This window comes from Lepidochelys olivacea (genome assembly GCF_965140295.1).
Source record: "Lepidochelys olivacea isolate rLepOli2 genome assembly, chromosome: 16".
NCBI classification, from domain to species: Eukaryota; Metazoa; Chordata; order Testudines; family Cheloniidae; genus Lepidochelys; species Lepidochelys olivacea.
Genome location: NC_140426.1, coordinates 15,044,645 through 15,061,759, shown reverse-complemented (window position 1 = coordinate 15,061,759; position 17,115 = coordinate 15,044,645). Strand labels below are relative to the sequence as shown.

Here is a 17,115-nt window from a genome sequence, read left to right as displayed (position 1 = left end):
TCAGCAGTCAGGAGCTCATGGCTCCTAGTCAGCTGCTAAGTCTGATTCTATTCTTGCTTACATCAGTTTTGTGCTGATGTAGTTCCACTGACTTAATTGGAAGTGCTGCTGATTTACACCACTGTAAGTAGGAGAAGAATGGAGCCCTGAGTCTGAAATCTGACCCTAAATCCATCTGCAAATATGGTATGTAAAACCTCCCATGGTTCTCGATTCTGAAGTCTTTGCTAGACCCAGGCATAATGGAGGGGATGAAGGATGGAATTTCAGCTTTAAATGCTCAATCTCTTCTTAACATTTTGTGTGAATTAAGTGTTTATGAAGATATACTGGGGACAGATGCTGGGCACATTTCCCCAATGCAATTATTCCTGCTGCCCTGCCTAGTGTTGCCAACTCTTGTGATTCTATTGAGAATCTCACGATTTGTTGTTCTTAATTTGATTCCTGCATCTGGGGCTTTATCAACTAAAAATCTCAGCTGTTGTATTAAAAAAAAGTGAGTTTGTAGCCTCCGTGTTGCAGAAAAGAGCTTGAAAATGTGATCCACTAACTGCTCCAGCACCCGGAGACAAATAAAAAGAACTCCAAATGTATTGGTTTAAAAATCTTGAGATTTTAAATATAATCTCATGTTTTTTGGTACATTACTCATGGTTTCTGAATGCTTGTGGCTGGCAACACAAACCTGGGCCTCTCCTAAGATTGTCAGTCATGACAAGCTATGAGATATGCAAAATGGGATTTGGGATGAGCTCAACTCCTTTCCACTTGTGACTTAAGAATTGAACTCAGGACTTGGGGAATAAAAATGCTGTTTTAATAACCCACTCCACCAACACCACCCCTCCTTACTTCTCACTTCCTGTTTCATATGGGTCTAGGTCACACTGTTAAAGCTACATGGATGAAGAGTGAAGGTTGAATTCCCTGGTGTGTAATGCTACTGTAACGAGTATCAGGAATTGTCAAGATCCTGTTTATCATGCCAGTGCAATCATTTTGTAGCAATGACTCTGCACCCTGGATATAAGATGGCAGAGGTGCCAGGGCAGGATATGGTCCCCCTGAAAGAGGACACATCAGATTAAACTGATACTGCCATAGATCTTAGCTAACGGGCCAAGGAGTGTGGCTGAAGCATTGTAAAAACGTTAAGATTGTGCATAAACTGTAGCCATGTTTCAGAGCAGAGTTTCCTTCTCAGCTGTATGAAAGGACTTTTTCTCAGAACATCAACAAGCAGAAGTCCACAGAGACACTGAGTATTCACTTCTCAACATCTGCAAAAAAAATTTTTTTTTTTTTTTTAGAGCAGACCTAATCTGCCCATGAGAGCACTAGAAAATCTGTTATTCTGCCTTCCTCAGATAGGGGAAAAAAGCCTGTACTGGTTTCCTGTACATTGGGACGGAAAAAGGCCTAAAGGCAAAATTGTGAAGCCCATGTTCATTACCCTCAGTGCAGGTCTAGCCTGAGTATAGACTAGTCTTTTAGGATCTGGCCCTCTGTTTTGAGGGTGACAATTAACAGACCACTTTTCAATTCAGAAAGCCTTTCCCCATCCATACAGTTTATAAACTTCTAAGAACAGGGGTTTATAATGAAAAAAAACAATTGCCTCCTCACCATACATCCTGATGTCTCCCTCAAGGTGTGTCTACAAACACAGCAGCTGGGAGGTGTACTTCTAAGCTTGGGTAGACATACATGCGCTAGCTCTGCTCAAACTGGTACACTAAAAATAGCAGTGTGGCCACAGCGGCACAAGCAGCTGCTTGGGCTAGCCACCCAAGTACAAAGATACCCAACACCCCGTGGGTATGTGCTCAGGCAGCTACCCTGGGCTGCTGCATGTGCGGCCGTGGCCACACTGCTATTTTTAGGCTCCAGTGCGTGTGTCCACTCGCACTGGGCATTATAGTTCCCAGCTTTCTGTACAGACGTACCCTGAGGGAACAGTTCTGCACTGGCAGGACAATGCAGTGGATGACATAATAAGTCTCTTATGGGCTTGATTCACTCACACATTTTGTATAGACGTAGCTACATTAACTTCCCTGGAATTACTCCTGATTTATGATGGTCTGAGATCAGGGTAAGGTCCTTTGATTCTAATAAATACACATATAAAGGTTACTGCTCGCTCTCTCTCGCTCCGGCTGCTGTGATCTCTTTGGTAATCTCTGGCTATTTCTTAAGCTGATTGTGCTTTTACTTCTAATAGAAACGCCTCTATGTATAGCTGGGAATTGCCTGAGCATGGTGGCAGCCTCAAGTGGAAAATTGTGGCCAGATGGGAATGAGGGCCAAAAGGCAGAGTGAACTCTAGAGATCTCTGATGGGGTGGTACATGATGTGTCATTCTGCAGAGCCAGTCATTCTGCTTCAGCCCCAAAACCAGGTCACCTCTTTCACTTCAGCGTGGATGTTGGAAGAGTCATAGCAGGATTTCTCTTTCTTGGCTGCATGCAGTTTCTGCTTTCTCCACGGGTTATTCATTGTGTCTGTGATGTTGACTTTCTCCATTTGAAGCCTTGCTGGAGAGTACTTGACACTCTGGATACCCAGCAGAGGAGGAAGGATCCACTGATAATGAATTTTATTGGCTTTTATTTTTTTAATGGCAACATGTTTAAAAGTGGCCCCTAATTCTGAGTGTCTCCGTTTTGAGCAGCATCAATTCAGAAACTTTAAGGTGTCTCAAACTTGGCACCAAAGACTGAAGCACCCAAAATCAGAAACCACTTTTAAAAATTTGGTTGCAGCGCTTTTTTGTTGTTTTGGTTTGTGTACAGGGAAAGGGGCTTTGGGTGATTTTTTTTTTTTTTTTCTTCCTTAAGAAAGTGAAGGATAAGGAACAGGAGTGATGAGAATGGAAGTCCAGGGTTTTATCTGCTGCCTGCTTGTTCAAGTCAGTCCTCTTCTCACATTACTATTCCAATGGATCCCTGTCTTGACCTAGAGGAATCACTTGGTGTGACAGAGGAGTTGAAGCTCTGTTAATTTAAAATGGGTCCCAATCCTGACCTAGAAACATTATCTTCTTCTGGGGTGAGAATGGAGATTCAGCCTCCATGACCAATCACTCCTGGAGCTGTTGTTCCCTCCTTTAGTGCTGCGAGGTTTGGAAATCAGACTGTCTGATTTTTACACTCAGTATAATGCCTGGGGTTTGCTCTACTGGAGGTGTTAGTGATCAAGCTACGGTTTCTCATGGTTTAGGGGAGCAGCGTCTCTGACACAGCATGTTTTCAGCCAGTGTGATCCTAATTACATCTGAAAGTGCAGTGGTGCAAGATACAGCAAGGAACCTGGTAATGTTCCTGCATCCTCTTCCAGGCAGACAGGGACTGGAGGTATACAACACCATTTTAATGTTCTCTCTAGGACAGCAGCATATCTTCAAACAGTCGGTGATAACATGCATGCGTCCTGGAGAGGCGGCCCTCTCCTGCAATGCCTGTGCCTCTAATGCACAGCCTGTGATAACTCGTACAGACCCTCGGAGTCTACCTTCTGCTCCACAACACTTTCCTCCTCTACAGGTTTGTAATAGTGAGTATGAACCCTAGTCAGTCTGCCTTACCCCCCTCCCAGTACCCTTCCCAGCTTTGCACAACATAGAGTAATGCATCCAGGTCCAGGGGAGATTGCCGCATGCCGCAGCACCCCCTCTACCCTGCAGGAAGTGCTGTGCAAGAGGATGCAGGGATCAAACATCTCCTGAACTACGTTTTTTTCTCCTTTATTCCTCTCTCTGCAAATGCTTGAGTCCAGGACCCTTTGGATATATCTACACTGCAGCTGGGAGGTGTGATTCCCAGCATGAGTAGACAGACCCACGCTAGCTTGAACTGGCCACCCCAATCCAAGCCCACCTGACCCTTTGGGTCCGAACTCCCCACTGCCCATGCCACAATGTCCACACTGTTGTTTTAGTGTGCTAGTTGAAGCAGAGCTAGTGTGTGTCTGTCTGCCCATACTGGGAATGACAACTCCCAGTTGCACTGCAGATATACCCCTAGACTCTTGACCAGATATAACTAATGCATGCCCTATATACATGGCCTTAGTAGCTGGAAGCCTTTTATTATATGGTAGCTTCCTATCTCCAGGGAGAGAGGGGGTGCAAAGAAGGATAGTTCATCCTCTTTCTCCAGAGAGGCCTACAGGACACATGAAACATGTCTGTGTGTGTTGACAGGCCAGAGTACTTGGCCATTCAGGACTCAAGTCTTGACTTTTGAGAAATGCCACAGCATACCACCTATCCCTTTATAGCCAAGTAATGGCATCTTGACACTGAAGAGCCTGTCTTTACTCCACAGCACTCTTTTGTCTGTTCTGAGGTATATCCTGACCCGAGCCTGCCTTTACATCACTGAGTCAGATTAGGCCATTGAAAATCATAGCAAAGCATTAGGCTGACGCTGTCTTCAGTCTTAACACATTTTAACACCAGTGCCTGATCGTGGCTGGAGTTTTCACAGCAACTAGCCATTTCCTCCCTCCAGTGTTACTGTGTGGGTTGCCCTGTTTTTCTGCCTGCCAAGGTGCTGGGCACTATTTATACAGATGGCGTTTTGGAGAGTTAGAGCTCCTTCTGCCATGGCAAAACCAATATTGTCAGCAAGTCAGTAGTCCTGCTGTTTTAGTGCACTGGGTGTGAGTGGAGCAAGTGTTACTGCAGAGTCATTAGAATTCACTGCAGCCTTGAGGAGGTGACAGACTTAGAGGCTGAGTCCCTGGTATCCCTGCATGTCCATCAAAGTTGGATCCTTTCACTCCTGTCATTTAGTTTGCACTAATTTGGTGCCCTAGGATGTTGTTGGTGCTTGATGGCATCATCACACTGGAAGGAGGCCTCCTGTGGGCTCCAGGGGTGTTCTGGGATGGAGTCATGCAGACAGCTAAGGTACACAGCACAGCAAGACACACAGACAGACACACACACAGAGGCTAAACAGGAAAGGTGGATTTTTTTCAGCACACAAATACTTCAGTGATCAAGAAAATACAGCAAGAAACCCAAACAAATGTGCCATTTTACCTGCTCCTGGAGTGGAGCATATGCTTCTGCTAGCACTCTGTAACCCTGGAATTCTAGAGGCCCAGAACTGCTCAGAACCAAAACTGCAATCACTGTTATCCTGGGATCCCTGATGTCATCACCCAAAAACAGTGCTACATTCTTTATTACCCTGACAATTCCAGGTCTTTTGTCTGGAACCAGCCCTGCTTTCTATATTTCTCTGGGGTTCCCAGCCTTCCTTTTCCAGACCCAGACCCTAAGTTGTCTATTATCATGGAATTCCCAGTGCTGCAATCTACAGTGCATCAAGTTTTGTATTCTGAAGTTCATGATTCTGCTGCACAGAACCAGCACTGGATCCTGTTTTACCCTGAATATCGCAGGGTACCCCAAGATCCCAGAGGGAGCTGCACAGCACCAGCATTGCATTCTGTATTCCCCTAAGGCCCCAGGTGCTGCAGCTTAGAGTCAATGTGGCATTTCCTATAAAGGGATGTTACTTTTGGGGATTAGACACTGGCATTGTAGGCTATACCATTCTATACATTGTCCTCGTCCATAAAGCAGGAACAATCTTCAAGCAGGGAAATCCCTCTACAGATCTTGTCTCCAAAGTGCAGAGGAAGGAAATCAGTGCACACACAAGCAGCTGGGGATGGGGCTGTCCTTATGCCAGTGCACCCTGTGTTCTTTCCTGCCAGTGCTTTAGGTTGTGCTGTATTTCAGTACGAACCCATCTGCAGGACGATACTGGGGAGGGATCCTATGGATAAGTCCATCCATCAGAATGGAGGAGGGGGAGGATATTCATGGTTAATACTGTCTGTCACAGCAGAGAGCTCTGCTGAAATATGTAACGCAGTCAGTAAAGACAGTGGGTACTGTATGCATGCATCATGTCCCATATTCCCTAAAACAAACATCCATGGCTGTGGCTCAAGAATCTTTCAGCATGGGCCTAATATGCAGCAACACAAGAGGCAGGCAATGCACAGGCATCAAACTGACTTGTTTCCATGGAAACTGTTGATTTCCACTGTGTTGTCAGGAAATGGGAACGAAATTATCCCTCCGGGACTTGTTCTCTCTCCTAGATTGGTTTGTCTGCTGCCCTGTAATTGAAGGAAGGCAGATAATCCCTTTTCAAGCTGCTGCTCTGATAGAGTGATATCCTAAATCATTATTAATCGATGATCACTAGGGCCACAGGTATGCAGATCCAGTTTGTTTGCATCACAGGGACCCCCGGTGGCAATGTCACACAGCACTGAGGTCATGAGCCATGATTTCCAAAGTCACAGCCCTGTATGGCATTCGTGAGAAGAGCAGAATTATCCGCAGTCACCACTGTCCGGGGAGAAGAACTGAATTAGGGCTTGTCCACATAAATAATTAGTTTGTGGCAAATTGGGATGTGAATTTACATCACACTAGCCTGCAACAGAATAACTGTCCGTGTGGACCCTGTAGACACACATTAACAGGTTGTTATGGTGCTTTGACCTGGTCCTCTTTAAAATGCATCCACTTGGAGGTTTAGTCTGCAGCGGGCTCGTGCAGGGTAGATTCACACCCCAGCTTGCTATGAACTAAACGTATATGCAGACAAGCCCTTAGTGTGCCGACAGCTGGGAGTATGTGTGTCCTGCTCAGACCTTCAAGCCCTCAGTTAGGAGGATGATTAAGGTCATGAGCTGCATTGGCACTTTTCTGCAGGCTCCCATACAGGGAAGAGCTGGGGCTTGGTATAGAGTCCTGAGCGGGGTTGGAGCTGAGGTCCTCCATACATGGTCCCAGTGCTGCCACCTCTCATGATGTTATCACAAATCTTGTGATATTTGGTGTTTTTCGTAAAGTCCCAGTTCTTGGAGTCAAGTGGTTAGGTGGGAATATCAGTTTTCCTTTGGTCTAATTTTGGCTACTGGGGTTAATGTGCAGGTGCTGATGGTGTTGACGTCCTGTGATATACAGGAGGATCTGGTCGCCCCTTCTGGCTTTAAACTCTATAACTATGACTCTAGTTTCTAGCCCTCATGGTTGCGGAGCAAAGCTTGAAAACATGAAGCAGAGTGCTCCATAAAGGCCCCGAAACAAAAGTTCTAGTGCTGAATGGCCTGGGGGCCTGTATAGGGTATAGATCACCTCCCTTTGAATGGCAATAATTTCTTCTTTGTCACATCTCCTTAAGAAGCTGACCCCTTTAAGACAGAGACAAATCTGAAACTGGAAGTTACATTTCTAGATGGGAGGAAAGAGGGGAGTGAAAAACAGACATATGGTACTACCTACCTTACTGACTGGGCCCCAGCCACCGGGCCCTAGCATAACAGCAGGGAGCCCATTGTAATCAGAACGATTCACTTCACAATGCACTGACAGATTCACACACCTGCCAAAAGGTCATTAACAATATTTTACCGATAATTGTTGTTCTTGTTTTCCCCACAAAAGCCTTTTGCCTTCTCTGAAGCCATGAAGATGTCAATGGACAGCCACAGCAGCGTGACTTATTGTATTGATACACTGATTTTCTATTATTTTCAGTTATTAACAATTTCCATATAACTACAGTAAAGAAAAATGAAGAATAAATATCAGCCCTCACCCAATATATTTGTAGGATCTAACTTAAATCGTCCAAAACAAGGAAATTCCAAGTAAAGGCATTTAGTTTGTCCTTACCTCACCTCTCTCTGCATAGGGACTTTAGCTCATATGTTATGCAGGATCAGCTAAGGACAGAATGGAAGCTTCATGGCAGAAGTCCCTACATTATCTTGTGTAATGCAGCCCCCTAGTACTTGTTATAATACAATTATTTGTGTATTTAGGTTTTGCTCTATGCAGGGATGTGTCAGTGTCATATGGGTAAGGAATGCACCATCTCTACCTTCATCCCAGTCATTGAGAACCATGAGGCCTGATTCTGCTATTATAACCAGTGTAAATCCAGACTAACATCATTGACTTCAGCGGAATTACTCTGGATTTACAGCAGTGTGAATAATTCTATTGAAGTCAATAGGGCAAATTCATCCCTGTGTCAGTTCAGACCCTGGTGCAGGCTAGTTTATGCCCCTGCTACAATGGCTCCCCTGGGCCACTACAAGGGTGCAGAATGGCTGGGGCATAAGAATGCCCTGGCCCTTCTCTTGACTGCCCCTGAATGCCTCCTTCACGAGAGGGCTCCTGTTGAGGTGGCACAGAGCTGGTGGAGCCAGCTCTGCACTTGGCAGAGGTCCCCTAAACTGAGTTTACACCTGTCCTGCGCCAGTTAGGCTGGTGCAAAGGGGTCATAGCAAAACTTTGAATCTAGCCCAGTGAGTCTGATTCTCCTCTTACCCTGGTGTAAAACAGGAGTGATTCCACTGAAGTCAATGGAGTTAGACCAGTGCAAAATTGGTGTGGGAGGAAAATCAAGCTCAGGGAGTCACACCAATACAAGTGACCGGAAAACCTGGCCCCTTATCCTGATGACCAGTAGAGAGGCACAGGCAGGAAAGAATTGAGAGAGACACAAAGAAAGGAGAGGTGGACAGAGTGGGTGATAAAGAGAGGAAATGGCTGCAAAGGCTCCTGGGAGCTGGTCTGTGCAGCCAGAGATAAGCTATTAGTTCAGAGAAGCAGGATTTAGGACTCTTGGGAAGTGAAGAGGTGGGAGAGCTGGGTGAGGGAGGGGAGATAAGCAGCTTCTACACAAATATATTTATGCAAAAATTGCCACATGGTTTTCCTTTTTTCTGTGTTTGATGGTTTTGCTTAAGAGCAGCCACACAGGCTACATTCTGAATCCAGCAACTGAAGCTTACACACCAGAGTTTCAAGAGCATGCCATTACAGTCAGTTGATTTAGTATATATGTGAAGATTTACTGCTCTGGGCACATCTCTCTCTGATTATCTAACCCCTCACAGCCTGCAACTGCCTTAAACAAGTCACTGTACTTGACTTTAGAGGTCTCTGATTGGGGTAGGACAGAATGGGTGGCTTTGTTTAAAAGGACAATGTCAAGGTGGTAAACCCCAAATTTGACACCCCACACCATGGGGAAAGAAAGCAACGTTGTTGGTTTTTTAAATACATTCCAATAACATTGGAGGTTTCTGACATCAGAAATGGGCAGGAGGAAATTGACATGTACCGGTGCCACCCAGAAACAATATACAGTAGCAGATAAACGTCATAATGTATCTGAGTCAAATCAAGGTTGGTACAGCCCCACTCAGCTTGCGCTAGGGAAAAGGTCCAGCCTCTAGTGTGAAGCTAGTACGGGTAGATGGTGACAGACTGGCAACCTGGTTACTGTCATCCTCCATGCATTCCCAGAAAAGTACAGCACAGAGCAAAAATTTTCCTACAATTGTGCTTCGGCCCCAACACAGAGAGAGAACTCCTATGGTTTAGAGGGGAGTTCATTCTTCATAGTCAGTTCAGTCCTTGGCCTCTTTGTGGAGGCTGCCAGCAGAGATGTCATTTAGTGCCAATTATAATGGTGGTAGTTGTGCCCATAGACGCCGACTCCTTGGATGCTCTGGGGCTGGAGCACCCACAGGGAAAAACTGGTGGGTGCTCTGCACCCACTGGCAGCCAAGCTCCCCACCCCAGCTCACTTCACCTCACCTCCGCCTCCTCCCCTGAGCATGCCGCATCCCCCCTTCTCCTCCCAGTGCTTGCCGCCAAGAAACAGCTGTTTCACAGCATAACAAGCTATGGGAGAGAGTGGGGAGGAGCAGGAATGCGGTGTGCTCAGGGGAAGAGGCGGGGAAGAGGGGAGGCTGGAGCGGGGATTTGGGGAAGGAGTCCAATAGGGGCAGGGAGTGGGCAGAGTTGGGGCAGGGACTTTGGGGAAGGGGTTGGAATGGGGGCAGGGCAGGGGTGGAGTCGGGGTGGGGGTGGGGCTCAAGTACCGACCAGCACTAGGAGAAGTTGGGTGCCTATGACACACCACAGACACTTGTTCACTGGGAATTAGACTGAGACCATGTAGCAGGGTGACTACCCTGCTCCTGCCCTGAAGGGGTTAAAGCAGCCCTGGAGAGGGCTGTGAATGGGAAAAGCAGGCTGATTGGGAAAGCTGCCACAGCTGTGGCCAGCTTAATCAAGGTCCAGCTGGCCCTTATAAGAGGCCCAGAAAGGAAGACAGATACTCTCTCTAGTCTTCTAGAGAGAAGGACCTGGCTGCCTGGGAAGCTAAGAAGGGTACCTAGGGTGGATTAGTGCTGGGGAAGGGTAGAGGGAGCTGGGGAGCTCCAGCCTAGCAAAGCCCCAGGCTGCAGGCCAAGTGAAAGGCCTATGAAAGGATACTAGGGCTGCAGAGGGTCCACCCCCCACCCCTTGCTGATGATGAGAGGTTCATAGACTGCAGTCTGCTCCAGGGAACGAAGGGGTTAGATGGTGACTGGCAGTGACCACTGAGGGAAGGTGGGGGTAAATGGTTGGGGGATCTCCTGGGTGGGGAGACTCGGATTGTGGGTTACTGCTGCGGTGGAACCCTGACGAGGAGGGCACCACGGTCTGGGAGGGACACGGGGGGCCAGTGGCAGGCAAGACACTGGCCTGCAGAGGGCACTCCTGGCTGAAGAGTTAATTCCCAGGATGACCGACAGGAGGTGCTGCAGCGGTAAGTCTCACCCCGCAACAGACCACATTTCACATAATGGCCATCTGGCAGCCTAGCTTTAGCTCATTGCTGACCTGCACTTGCTTTTAACTGGTGACAAGTTTCAGAGTGGTAGCCATGTTAGTCTGTATCAGCAAAAAGAATGAGGAGTACTTGTGGCACCTTAGTTAGTCCCTAAAGTGCCACAAGTACTCCTTGTTCTTTTTGCTTTTAAACTGGCAACCTAGAGAATGATTTTATACCCCATCACAAAAGAGATGTGCAATTCAGATGTAGTTCTTCTTCTCTGAGGTACTGCATTTGTGTGCTTGTAATAAGATATGGCTAGTTTCTTATTCAGTTTGTATGTGTGTATTTACTTTGTCTGTACACAGTTTTTCCAAATGAAATATACGTGATTTGAGAGAGATGGGAAGACAGCAAGGGTGATAGAGCTCCTATAGACACAAATACCCTGCACATCTGCCACAGTGTAAGGAAATGAAACACAGAAAAAGCTTACAATAATAGAATCATAAGGTCAGTTTTGGACATGCATCTAAGGCCATCTTCAATGCCAAATCAAGTTTTTATACTGAGTTACCAATCTCACTGTGAAATCCTACTGGAGACAAGGCACAGAACTTTTACCTTGATGTAACTAGTTGTAGTTAAAAACTGCAATGCCTTGTCTCCACTAGGATTTTACGTTGAGACAGCTATCTCAAGTCAGCTATCTTAGGTCTAAGTGTCTACATTTGAAATGCTACAGTGGAAGGGGTTCTCCCATCGGCATAGATAGTCACTAGGTTGACAGAAGAATTCTTCCATTGACCGTAGCACTGCCTATATGCCATGGGTTAGGTCAGTATAGCTACATATCTCAGGAGTGTGGCTTTTTCAACCCCCGGAGAGATATAGCTATGCCGATGTAAATTCCCAGTGTAGACCAGCTCTCACTGTATACATGCACCTTTTTTGCAGTGAAGACACAACCTGAGCAAGCTTGCAGGGTGTCAGAGCTTGCCAGGGGAGAGGAATGTATCAACAAACAAAGATAGAGGGAGGGTGTAAGAAGGTGTAAATTAAAGTAGTCCTTTCCCTAAAGTAATATACACCTCCTTCTGACTCCTTTTTCAGTAAATTACACTGACTAAGGGTATGCCTGCACTATGGAGACTATACAGGTATAGCTATCCTGGCATACCGCCATACCATAGATGCAGCCTACCCTGACAGAAGGCACAATACAATTATTTGTGTATTTAGGTTTTGTTCTATGCAGGGATGTGTCAGTGTCATATGGGTAAGGAATGCACCATCTCTACCTTCATCCCAGTCATTGAGAACCATAAGGCCTGATTCTGCTATTAATACCAGTGTAAATCCAGACTAACATCATTGACTTCAGCGGAATTACTCTGGATTTACAGCAGTGTGAATAATTCTATTGAAGTCAATAGGGCAAATTCATCCCTGTGTCAGTTCAGACCCTGGTGCAGGCTAGTTTATGCCCCTGCTACAATGGCTCCCCGGGCCACTACAAGGGTGCAGAATGGCTGGGGCATAAGGCACACCTATGTCAGTCAAGGGTGGGGGTGTGCCCCCCAACTTCTAAATGTAGACCAAGCTTTAGACTCCCTTATGCGTTGGATGTAAGTTGGTCTAAGTGAGTCTCACTGGGCCAGATTCTAGCCCCATTCCAGTGCTGCAGAAAGCTGGACATACTGGGAACCTAGAGATTCTCCTTGTGTAAGGAGAATACTTGGGTTGCATCAGAGCTGCTGTAGCACCTCTATGCCAGCCTCCTCAGCTACAGGTATAGAGGGTGTTCTTCAGGGTAGGGGCACCACTGACCTCTGGTTATCTCTGGCTGAGCGAATTAATCCATGAACCTCTAATATATGACATCAGATCAGAATGAGTGTTTTACACCCAATTTGCACTGGTGTAAATGGTGACTCAAGATGCAAGGCAGTGAAAGGAGAGGCCCATTGTATCTAATTTTGTTTCCATTGTCATGTGTATTCTGACATTCATGAATTATTATCTCTGACTTTATTTGGAGTACTATTTGCATTCAAGTATTCTGAAATAATGAATCATTGTATGCAGTAATGTGACTAGTGTCATAGAATATGTGAATTGTACACAGAAATAAAGACCCATTGTATCTAATTGTGTTGCTAGTACCATATTACACACACAAGTAGCAGTGGTACCATATTATGCAGATAAGAAATGTGTTATAATAGGCTGTGATGGATTAACCCTATCAGCCAGAGGGATCCACTGGACACACTGTCTCAACCTGTGGGTGGTTTACAGCCCAATCAGCACACAGCTCTGGCCCATGTGACATCCTCAGGGCCATACACATAGTGTATATATATTGTGTGGATACAGCACATAACACACAGAGACCTGCATATGTGGCCCACAATGGTAAATAGGTTGAGAGCCACTGGTCTAAGGCATCGGAGAAAGACAAGAGCACTGGGGAGCCAGAGGACATGATTGTGGGAGAAAGCAGTAGCAGATGAGGAAAGGCAGGACCTAGGACAGATGTAGGTGGAAGTGGGGGATGCAAATGAGAGAAGTAGGGGTGACACTGGGGGAAAGACAGAAGCAGTGTGTCAGAGGCAGGCAGTGGGAAGCAAGGAGCAGCAAAAAGAAGGGGGTCAATGAGAGAGGCAAGTGGGTGGCTAGAGGAAGAGTCAGAGGTGCTGAAGAGGAGTGATAGTCAACTGAGAAGAGCTACCTGATATGGAGTTGTGTTGGCTGGGCATGGAGAAGCTTCAGTGGCATTAGTCAGTTGAGGGTGGTAACGATAGTAGATTTAGAGGAATGCTGGCTGGAAGTAGTAATATCCTGGTAGGAATGGGAAGAAAGAAGCGGGGAGAAGCTGACAGCCTGCTGGAGAGGAGGCTGTGGCTTCCTGTCTGGCTTAGGGCTTGTCTACACTGGCACTTTACAGCGCTGCAACTTTCTCACTCAGGGGTGTGAAAAAAACACACCCCTGAGCGCTGCAAGTTTCAGCGCTGTTAACGTGCCAGTGTAGACAGTGCACCAGCGCTGGTAGCTACGCCCCTTGTGGAGGTGGGTTTTTTTTTTTTTAGAGCACTAGGAGGGCGCTCTCCCAGCTCTGTGCCGCGACTGGCAGTGAAGACGTGCCCTTAGTGGCTTTCTGTGCTCAAAAGGTGCTACTGGAGCTCTGCAACATCAAACCCTTTGAATTTAGGGAGGCTCCCCAGTGTCAGAACCAAAGAGTTAAAACACATCAGATACCCAGTAGGAATCTATGTAATCAGGTCAAGCTGCTCTGGGGTGGAAAACGAGTTTGTTTTGCAACCTCATATTCCTTCAGATGATTAGATTAACAGATTTTAAGGCCAGGAGGGACCATTATGATCATCTACTCTGACCTCCTGCATAACACAAGCTAGAGAAGTTCACCTAGCGATTACCTCATTCAACCCATAATTTCTGATTGAAATGGAGTATCTCTTTTAGAAAGACCTACAGTCTTGATTTAAACTTGTCTAGTGATAGAGAATCCACCACATCCCAAGGTAAATTGCTCCAATGGTTAATAACCCTCTGTGGCAATTTGGGAAATCGATCTGTATGGCTTATGAATTCTAGGTTTCAGAGTAGCAGCCATGTTAGTCTATATTTGCAAAAAGAAAAGGAGTACTTGTGGCACCTTAGAGACTAACAAATTTATTTGAGCATAAGCTTTCGTGAGCTACAGCTCATGAATTGCCAGGCGACGAAGGAGAAGTTTTAAAAAGGACTCAGGGGGGAAGGCTCATGTTAGAGGGCTTATTCCTTCACCCACTTACTTCCCTGGTCCTTCTCGCATGAACAGAGAGCAACTATACCCGAAGTCCAAAGGTGCAAACAATTCGATGTTTACTGGGGTGAACTTCCAGCAAGCATGATTCCAGTTTCCTTCCTTAGTGTCCCCCTTCCCAGCTCTGACACCACAGAGCCTTACCTGTGTGCCTGTTCCCATTCCTGCCCTTAGCAAAAAATGATTCCAATTTCCCTACCCCCATTCCCTGTTCCCATTCCCCCAGCCACTTCCTGATTGACTGCAGACTATATAGTAAAACTTGAGTTTTGCTTAGCTTAACCAATCATTTTACTGAAATTTAACTAATCAATCCTAACATATTGTAACATGATTATGTAACCAGTTATATCCCACCACCTTTATTAGTTTAAATTAATAGCAAAATTAATTATACAGCAGACAGAAACAATCACAGAACCCGACAGAGATTATACAGACAAACAATAGGGAAATGGGGACTACAATGATAGAACAACAAAGAAATGAGAATTTCACATCCCAGCTATTGATAAGTGAGTTCTTGCCAGACAGGATGCTATCAAACTAAGTTTCCTTTTACATCTTCTAGGCACTTCCCTTTCTCTGAAGGCGATAGGCATTATCAGGACAGGATTGTATTCCTAACAGCCCAATAGCACCTTATTTCAATGTGACTAGTTTGGAATGTGAGGAGGTGACCATTCGCTTCCCAGCTTATGGCTGCCTCTGCTGCTTCACCAAAGATCTTCACCTAAGTACAGGGCCTCAGATTGTCCTAGTAAGAGAAGGACCTTACACCGGCAGACAGTGATTTTGATTCTTTCTTTTATACCTCTATAACTAGCCAAGTGATAAGAATACACCTAAATTCTTAGAAGTTTGGGGCAGGAAAGGCAAACAGGACAAATCAGCCGAGGTCACAAAGAGCAACAGCGAGCTGATAAGAGAACACAAGCCATGCAATAGCAATGCAATTTGCAATAGCAAAAGGATGCTGTGTGGCCCCAGCTGACTCTGACCTCAGCCCAAAGAATACTCTGGAGTGGTGCAGAAAATGATGCAGGGAAATGCCTATAGGATTTATTATTTTGTATGGTGTTGTGATTTCTCATGCTATTAAATAAAATAAATAGTTTGTTAGACTCCTGAGCACAGTGCCTGCGTGTATCCTGCATTACACCTACCACATGACATTTTGAAGATGTAAACCAGCTGGCTCACAAGTTTGGCTGAAGTTCTGTGAGATTTGGATTCTATTCTTGACTGCCACTGATGTGCAATGTGATCTAGTCAAGTTCCCTGAGACCACTTCCTCCCCACCCCATTAGTGATAATGTCTCTCTCCTGTTACACAGCTATTTTTGTAGACAAACTTGAAATTGGGTATTACTGGCCTGGGAAGACTCCCTTCATAAGCATCTAAGGGTCTGTACATCCTTATTTAAATGATGGGCAGCTAAAAGTAGACATGGCTCCTACATACTTTGAGAAGGAGGGAACTGACAGAGAGATGTAAGTTTCAACTCTACTGCAGACTGAAGATGTTGAAATGGGACACTCAAATGCAACAGATCCTATTCCTCCTCCATTGTAAGGAGGGAGCTGTGGTATCCCTCTATATTGGTACAGCCATTGAGTGTGTTCTCTTTCTAATCCAACAGCCTTGAAGCGAATACTTGAGTGCACAGAACTGCAGGGTCACAAGAGCACAGGCTGGTCCGCTGCAGATATTGTATCCATTGTAGTGACATTTAATCCCGCTGTTAGGGACAGTCACTGATCTTTGCTGACTGAGCACAGTTCAATTCACACAACTAGAGCAGCAAATGAATCCACTTTTAGCAAGAATGGGAGAAGTCTTAAGTATGTGTTTTTTCTCTCCAAGTCCCTTATCATTCCTCTTGCTCTCTTCTGTGTCTTCTCTAAGATATCCTATTTACAACAAAGCATCAGAACCGAGCACAATATGCCTGATGTGGCCCCTTCTGTGATGAATCAGATCATTGAGGCATCAGGTACTATTCCCTCATGCAAAGCTTTAATAATCACCTCCTGCCCCTTTTTGCCTCAGCAGAGATGTTTCTGTTAGGAAGAGAAATTGGTGATACAAGTTGGGTATCTGTTTGTTTATTTACAAAGAGCATACACAAAGTCGTGTTTCCTGAACTCTTAACAACAGCAGACAGATTCCTTGCTCAGAAATCCAAGACTGCCTTTCCAAAGAGTACTGGGCCCATAAGCATCTCTGTGTCTCATCTTCCTTCCAGGGTCAAATTCCCCACTGCTTCCTCCTTTTCTGCTCACTCTCTGCTTAACACCACACACAGATATGCACAATTATAACCAATCAATTCTCTAGCTCTTGCATTTTGCAGTCCAACTCAGGGATCCCCTGACCCTTAACTATGAATTTCATGGGTTTGCAATTATTCATGTGGGGATATTTAATAGGTCCCTCTAATGTTTTTAACTTTTAAATTACTGATACTCTTAACCCTAATCTTATTTTAACATGCTTTTTTGTCTTGGAATAGAAATTAGAGGTGAACAAGACCTATTAGGTCATTTAATCCAATTTGCCCATCACAAGCTAGTGCTCTACTGTATGAGAGTAGGAAGGGTGATATAACAATCTAAATGTAG

General features: G+C 45.5%; 2 protein-coding genes across 21 annotated transcripts in view; one reads left to right on the top strand and one right to left on the bottom strand.

The window, feature by feature from the left end:
• The window catches only part of CIZ1 (CDKN1A interacting zinc finger protein 1), a 52,117-nt gene extending 47,741 nt beyond the window's left edge, over window positions 1-4,376 (bottom strand). Inside the window, exon 1 of the mRNA XM_084650232.1 lies at window positions 4,371-4,376. The gene's annotated coding sequence lies outside the window, so the exon portion shown is untranslated. The remainder of the gene's footprint in view (window positions 1-4,370) is intronic.
• The window catches only part of DNM1 (dynamin 1), a 103,980-nt gene that overhangs the window by 10,451 nt on the left and 76,414 nt on the right, over window positions 1-17,115 (top strand). The window lies entirely within an intron of this gene.